General features: G+C 37.7%; 1 protein-coding gene across 21 annotated transcripts in view; it reads right to left on the reverse strand.

The window, feature by feature from the left end:
- The window catches only part of SLMAP (sarcolemma associated protein), a 194,871-nt gene that overhangs the window by 128,851 nt on the left and 57,967 nt on the right, over positions 1 to 8,053 (reverse strand). The window lies entirely within an intron of this gene.

Here is an 8,053-nt window from a genome sequence, read left to right on the forward strand (position 1 = left end):
CACCAAGTGATTTAAAATCCAGCTAGGCAAAATAGTGCAATCACTTTGGAAAACAGTTTATAAAGTCCTCAAAATGTTAAACAAAAAGTTAGCATATGACCCAGCAATTCTACTCTGAGGTATATACACAAGAGAACTGAAAACATATGACCTCACAAAACTTGTACATGAACTTCATAGCAGCATTACTCATAATAGCCAAAAAGTGAAAACAACCTGAATGTCCATCAACTGATGAATAGGATAACAAAATGCAGTGTATTCATATATTATATTATTTGGCAATATAAAGTAATGAAGTACTGATTCAGGCTACAACATGGATGAACTTTTAAAATATTACACTAAAAAGTTAGTCACAAAAGGCCAATACTATATAATTTCATTCATATGAAATGTCCAGAATAAGCAAATCCATGGAGACAAAAAGCACATTTGTGGTTGCAAGGGGTTGAGATACCAGGGGAAAAGGGTAAAGGGGCAGGAGAGTGGTGGTGGAGAGTGATGGTGGAGAATGATTGCTAATGCATACAGGTTTCTTTTGGAGGTGATTAAAATGTTCTAAAAATGAAACAATAGTGATGGTTACATAGCTTTGTGAATATACTAAAAACCGATGAATTGTACACTTTAAAAGGATGAATTTTTTAAAAGATTTTTATTTATTTGACACAGAGAGAGAGAGAGCACATGGGTGTACAAACAGGGGGAGGGGCAGAGGGAAAAGGAGACTCCTGCTTTGCAAGGAACCCAATGCGGGGCTCAATCCCAGGACCCTAGGATCATGACCTGAGCAAAAGGCAGACGTTTAACCAGCCGAGCCACCCAGGCGTCCCAAGGGTGAATTTTATAGTATGTGATTTATATCTCAATAAAGCTGTTATTAAAAAAAAAAAATGCCAGCTAGGGGCGCCTGGGTGGCTCAGTCGTTAAGCGTCTGCCTTCGGTTCAGGTCATGATCCCAGGGTCCTGAGATCGAGCCCTGCATCGGGCTCCCTGCTCATTGGGAAGCCTGCTTCTCCCTCTCCCATTCCCCCTGCTTGTGTTCCCTCTCTCACTGTGTCTCTCTCTGTCAGATAAAAAAATAAGATCTTTAAAAAAAAAAAAGCGAGCTAGACAAAATTCTAATTCTATCTTTCCATCTCATTCTTTGTAATCTTGCTTCTAGGATATCTGAGTTAAATCAAAGGAAGTGTTTATTCCACAGGCGAGGGCAACTGGTTTTAGGTAACACCTATAATTAACAGCTATCAGCTAACTAACATACTTGGTATCAGGAATGACATATCTTCAGTAATTTCTTTGTAATAAAGCAGATTGGAGACACTAGGAATTAAAATACTGGAATCAGCTATGAAGCTACTATTTTCTGGCCTCCTAAACTTGCCTTTCATCGCTTGGGTAACTTCCCTCTTTAAAAAGGGGAGGGGTAGCAAGAAGCACAGAAAGCCTACCAATTCTAAAAGAAATTAGGAACAATTGGGATCATGCACAACAGACTTACTAGGAAGAGAACAACCAATAAAAAAAAGATGTACCTTTCTTTTTGCATTTTTCTACACTCTCCAGCCCTGCTTATTCTAGCAACATATTTTCACTGAATTCCTTCCTAAGGAAGAAAGGAAAGAAGAAAACTAATATTTATTAAAATATATGTTACACCACCAGGTCCTCATTTAATCTTAACATTAAAGCTATGATACAGATATTATTTCCATATGTAAATGAGAAAAATGAGGCACAGACAAGTATCTTCCAAAGGTCAAAGAGCTAGGAGCAAGGATTCATATAATAGAATTGAAAGGGCCATTTTTTCCCCATTACTTTACACTGACCTTTATGTTTCATTTATCCTTCACTCCTCCCACAAGCTCTTTTTCAAAATGAAACACAGCAAAAGAATATACAACTTGAAGAAAATATGAAAGCGTAATTTCTTTTCATTAATTCCTAGGTGACAATTTAAAGGCCACCAGGCTGTCTATAAATGACTTATTCTCTGTTTGTAATTCAAAAGAAAACAACTGTTACCTGGGCTAGCAATTTGTATACTTAATTACAGACCATTAATGATGAAAATTGTGTTGATACTTTATAAGTCCATTTGAAATTCATAGGCCTTACCATTTCACGCCAGGGAGAGAAGCACAGGTAATACACTCAAGTAGGAACACTTACCCTCACCATTTTTTTCTACCCTGGAACCTACTGTTACACTGTATAGAGGAATTTGGTTTTTATTTCTTAATGAACATATTCATAGGAAATGTGGCAATATCTGGATTCTGGCTTGGTTATTTGTAGTACTGTGTGCCTTGACAAGCCAAATAAAGGAATTATACCAGATTTACGGTGTTTTTCAGACTTCAAGTTCTGATTCATTAGTGTGTTATGAAGTCATTTAGTAGTCCGTGGCTAGCATTTTGATTTAAACTTTAAAAAGAACAGAAAAGAAGTAAGAATATGAGTTTCAGTACTGTTAGCAAACTTTGGAAAACAAAAAGTTGTGTGTGTGTGTCAACACCTCTTACGTAGCTCTTACATAACTCTACAACCACAAATTTTCAAATTAAAAAAATTTAAAGTCAACATTAACCCAGTTTCTTTTCATTCTGACACATCTGTATGACTGCCCGAAGCACAGCCTCCATTTAGTGTGAACCTATCATTTATGGTAGTTGTTCACCCTTTCTCTGCTCTCAACTTGCTAATGGCTTCCAAACACCTTAGAATAAAACCTAAAGTTATCATTATAGCCTATAAGGCCCTACATGATCTTGCTCTTGGTTCCCTCTCCAAACTCATTAACTTCCACTACCTTCTAACCTCAACCCTCTCGGCCACACTAACGTCCACTCATGTGCCTGAGCCTCTGGACTTGTGTATAGTATAGCTAGACCACATTAGTCTACATCCCTGCAAAACTATTTTCATTGATATGTTTTAACCTTCTGAAGATTGATACTAAAAGTGATGTTTGTGCATCTTCTATGAAACAATCTGCTATTATTCGGTCTAAATTGTACAGAAGCTTTTCTATGTACGGGTTAGGTTCCTGAAGGTATAAAGAAGTTTGTTTGCAAGAGACTGTGCTTCCTGTGCTTACGCATTTCCCATAAGTAGATATGTTAGCTGGTCCTTTGTCACTTTTAAACCAGAAATATTTTTCTCCTCTATGATGATAAACCTTCTTCCATCAGGCTTCTTCTTCTTTTTTTTCCCCTAAAAGAGATCAGTTTTGGCTACTCTAAAATTGTTTTTCAAATCCCACTGAAGCTTTAACTATCTTTATTTCCTAGTAGTGTAAGGAATGCCCAAGTAGCTCTAGTGTTTGCATTGGCCACCAGGCATTCATTCACTTTGAGCAAGTGTTTAAATAGCCCTGAACTTATAAAACCCTCTGTGGCCTGTGGCCAAAGTTCAATTTATACTGTTTTCAGACTTAATCTCTGATTAACCCCTTGCTTTTCCCTAAAAAAATGTGAGGGTCCCAGAAATCTGACATTGATAGTTGTCCTTGAACTAAAAGGTTCTCCCTGCCCCCATCACTTTTCCCCATCTCTCGTTGATTCTGATTACTTTCAATGACACAGGCACTATACTCCACATGTTGCATAATATGCTCTTTGGCCTTCAAAAAGTTCTTGCTCTTCATTCCATAAACAAATACATTTTGCATCATTTTCAACTTTACTAAAATCTGTAAATACTTTCATTTCCACTACAATGATAAACTGCTTTTTAAAAAATTTTTTTATTATGTTATATTAATCACCATACATTACATCATTAGTTTTTGATGTAATGTTCCATGATTCATTGTTTGCGTATAACACCCAGTGCTCCATTCAGTACGTGCCCTCTTTAATACCCATCACAGGGCTAACCCATTCCCCCACCCCCATCCCCTCTAGAACCCTCAGTTTGTTTCTCAGAGTCCATAGTCTCTCATGGTTCGTCTCCCCCTCTGATTTCCCCCCCTTCATTTTCCCTTCCTGCTATCTTCTTCTTCTTCTTCTTCTTCTTTTTAAACAATATAATGTATTATTTGTTTCAGAGGTACAGGTCTGTAATTCAACAGTCTTATACAATTCACAGCACTCACCATAGCACATACCCTCCCTAATGTCCATCACCCAGCCACCCAATCCCTCCCACCCCCCCACCACTCCAGCAACCCTCAGTTTGTTTCCTGAGATTAAGAATTCCTCATATCAGTGAGGTCATATGATACATGTCTTTCTCTGATTGACTTATTTCACTCAGCATAATACCCTCCAGTTCCATCCACGTTGTTGCAAATGGCAAGATTTCATTCCTTTTGATGGCTGCATAATATTCCATTGTGTATATATACACCACATCTTCTTTATCCATTCATCTGTCAATGGACATCTTGGCTCTTTCCATAGTTTGCCTATTGTGGACATTGCTGCTATAAACATTAGGGTGCATGTACATACCCCTTCGGATCCCTACATTTGTATCTTTGGGGTAAATACCCAGTAGTTAAACTGCTTTTTTCTAACCCCTTCTACACTGATAGGTTTTGCAATATCCAAACACATTTGAACTAAAACTTCAGAACAAAGAACTATATAGTAGGCATGCCATAGCCCTGGGGCCAGAAATTCTAAGCCCATACAGGAGAGTTTTTAAAATGTGAACGCCGAATGGATTATGAACTCTAGATGGCAGATACTTCGTCACAGATTTTTAAACCAAACAGACCGACTAAAATAGCAAAACCAAATTCCATGGATAATATTTACAACAAAAGCAGGTGACAAGGTATCCACATGAACCTCAAAATAAAAGTGAGGAAAACATCAATAGCCACAGACATACATGAAACTAGCACCTGCACAGGAGGATGCGTAGGGAAGCAATGGCGCATTTGAGGGACTTGAAGAGAACATCAAAACAGTCATGAGGTATTCACTGGACAGTGTGATGGCCAATTTGAGAGGAGAAGTTGAAAATGGAAAAGGTTTAGCCCAATCCAATAACAAGTGAGCATGAGTTAAGTTCTGAAAAAGACTGGAGTGGTAAGAGCCATATAAATTCTTAAAATCAACCTACCAATAAAAACTGCCTTCCAAGATAGGGCTACACAGTGAGGGAAGTTGATGTGGAACCAAAACTGAGCAAGGCAGGGACAACAGAGACAAAGAAAACATCCAGATAAAAATGGAGAAAGGGAAAGGAAGCCATCACATTTTTAAATATTTTACAAAAACAACAGGAGAGGGAGCTCTGTGACATTAGAAAAGTTCTCCTGAACTATGACCCCCTTCTAAAAGTTCAGAAAAACAAATTTCACATAAAAATGAGCAACAAAAAAATATTAAAGTCCCATCCCATACAGTTATTTTAAGAAAAATGAGACAAAGGGGCACCTGGGTGGCTCAGTCATTAAGCGTCTGCCTTCAGCTCAGGTCATGATCCCAGGGTCCTGGGATCGAGTCCCACATCGGGCTCCCTGCTCAGCGGGAGGCCTGCTTCTCCCTCTCCCACTCCCCCTGCTTGTGTTCCCTCTCTCGCTGTCTCTCTCTCTCTGTTGAAAAATAAATAAAATCTTTAAAAAGAAAAAAAGAAAAAAGAAAAATGAGACAAAGAACAGAATAACATCCCTACAGATAATGAATGGCAAACCTTGAAAGGAGATCAAAATTACACTATTTCAAAACAAGCTAAGAGACATTAAGAAAATAATTCAAGATGTGAAAAAGACATAAAAAGAAATATAAATCACAATTACAAAACTCCAGAAAAGGTGAACGAACTAAAGAAAAGAAAAAGAATCATTTCAGAAATGAACATAAAATTTGGACACAAGTGACTAACTATAACAAATAATCCATTAAGAGAAATAAAAGGTGAAAAGGAAGAAATTTTTAAAAATCAAAAAGAAATGAAGAAAGTGACATCAGCAAAATGGAAGAGTGGGCAGCTCCGAGCTCCCATCCCCCTTCAGAAACATTGAAAAACAAGTAGAAACTGTCAGAACCAACTTTGTTAGAATTAGAACTCTGGAAAACAGTCTTACAGCAACCAATTGAACAATGAATCAGGAAAAAGGCAATTTAAAAATGGCAGGACATCTTTGTGGCATTATTTACTCTTATCCCATCCCTTTCCCCAGTACAACAGAAGTCTTACACTTACATTCCTAGTGTGGGACCCTGGTACCTGGTTCCAGAGAGAGCAGAGTAGACCTAAATTAAAAATTATCTTGTCTATCTATTCTAACTTGACTGGGGCTACCTAAAGGACTGACGCAATGCCCTTAAGTCTGTTCAGCCTAACTTGCAATTTACCCAAGCTGGAAAAGCAGAGACTGGCTGAAAAGTGGAATTTATCCCAAGTGGTTCAATATAAGAAAGTCAATAAATGTATCATACCACATTAATAGAAAGACAAAACCCCACACAATCATGTCAATTGATGCAGAAAAACTAACACCCTTTTATGATTTAAAAAAAACAACTCAGAAAGCTAGGATTAAAAAAGAACTTCCTAACATAATAAAGGAAATCCCACAGCTAACCTAATATTCAATGGTGAAAGAGTGAAAGCTTTCTTCCTAACATCAGGAACATGAAAAGCAAGCCTGCTTTCACCACTGCTACGCAATGCTGTACTGGAAGTTCTAGCCAGACACAAGAAAAAGAAACAAAAGGCATCCAAATTGGAAGAGAAGAAGTAAACTATGTCTATTCACAGATGACATGATTCTATATATGGAAAAATCCCACAGAACCCACAAGAAAGCTACTAGAGCTAATAAACAAATTCAGCAAAGTTGCAGCTTACAAGACAAACACACAAAAACCAGTTGTGTTTCTACACATAAGCAATGAACAATCCAGGAAGGAAATTAAGAAAGAAATTCCATTTATAAGAGCAACTAAATAAAGCACCTAGGAATAAATTTAACTAAAGAGGTAAAAGACTTATACATTGAAAACTACAAAATACTAAAGAAATAGACTTAATATTGTTAAGGTGTCAATATTTTTTTTTAAAGATTTTTATTTATTTATTAGAGAGAGAGAATGAGAGATAGAAAGCACGAGAGGGAAGAGGGTCAGAGGGAGAAGCAGACTCCCTGCTGAGCAGGAAGCCCGATGTGGGACTCGATCCCGGGACTCCAGGATCATGACCTGAGCCGAAGGCAGTCGCTTAACCAACTGAGCCACGTCAATATTAACCAAAGTGATCTACAGATTTAATGCAACCCCTATTAAAATTCAAATCAGCCTTTTTGCAGAAGTGGAAAATTCAATCCTCAGATTCATATGGAATTTCAAGGGACTCTGAATAGGCAAAACAATCTTGAAAAAGAAGAACAAAGTTGGTGGATCCACACTTTCTGAATCCAAAACCCACTACAAAACTATGGTAATCAAAGCAGTGTGGTACAGGCATAAGTACAGGCATACTTAAGTAAAAGTAAAATTAAGAGTCTAGAAATAAAACTGTACATCTACATCCAACTGAATTTCAACAAAGGTGCCAAGACCATCCAATGGGAAAAGAACAGTCTCTTCAATAAATGGACCTGGGACAACCGGATAACCACAGGCAAAAAAATAAAATTACTTTATCCCATATACAAAAATTAACTCAAAATGGATCAAAGACTTAAATACAAGAGCTAAACCATTAAATTATTTTTATCCTTTATTTCTTCAAAAAATTTTTTCTGTTCCATTCTCTCCCTCTCTTTGCCTTCTGGTATTTTCATAATGTGTATGTTGGTACACTTGATGATGTCCCTTAGGTACTGTTTATTTTTCTTCATCTTTTTCTTTCTAGTTCTCAGACAGGGTATTTCAATGGCCCTATCTTCAAGTTTTTCTTTTTTTTTTTTAAGATTTTATTTGACAGAGAGAGAGAGACAGCAAGAGAGGGAACACAAGCAGGGGGAGTGGGAGAGGGAGAAGCAGGCTCTCCGCTGAGCAGGGAGCCCGATGCGGGGTTCGATCCCAGGACCCTGGGATCATGACCTGAGCTGAAGGCAGACGCTTAACGACTAAGCCATCCAGAT

This window comes from Eumetopias jubatus, unplaced genomic scaffold (assembly GCF_037043125.1).
Source record: "Eumetopias jubatus isolate StellerSeaLion01/CBP00866 unplaced genomic scaffold, mEumJub1_p1.0 scaffold_1, whole genome shotgun sequence".
NCBI lineage: Eukaryota > Metazoa > Chordata > Mammalia > Carnivora > Otariidae > Eumetopias > Eumetopias jubatus.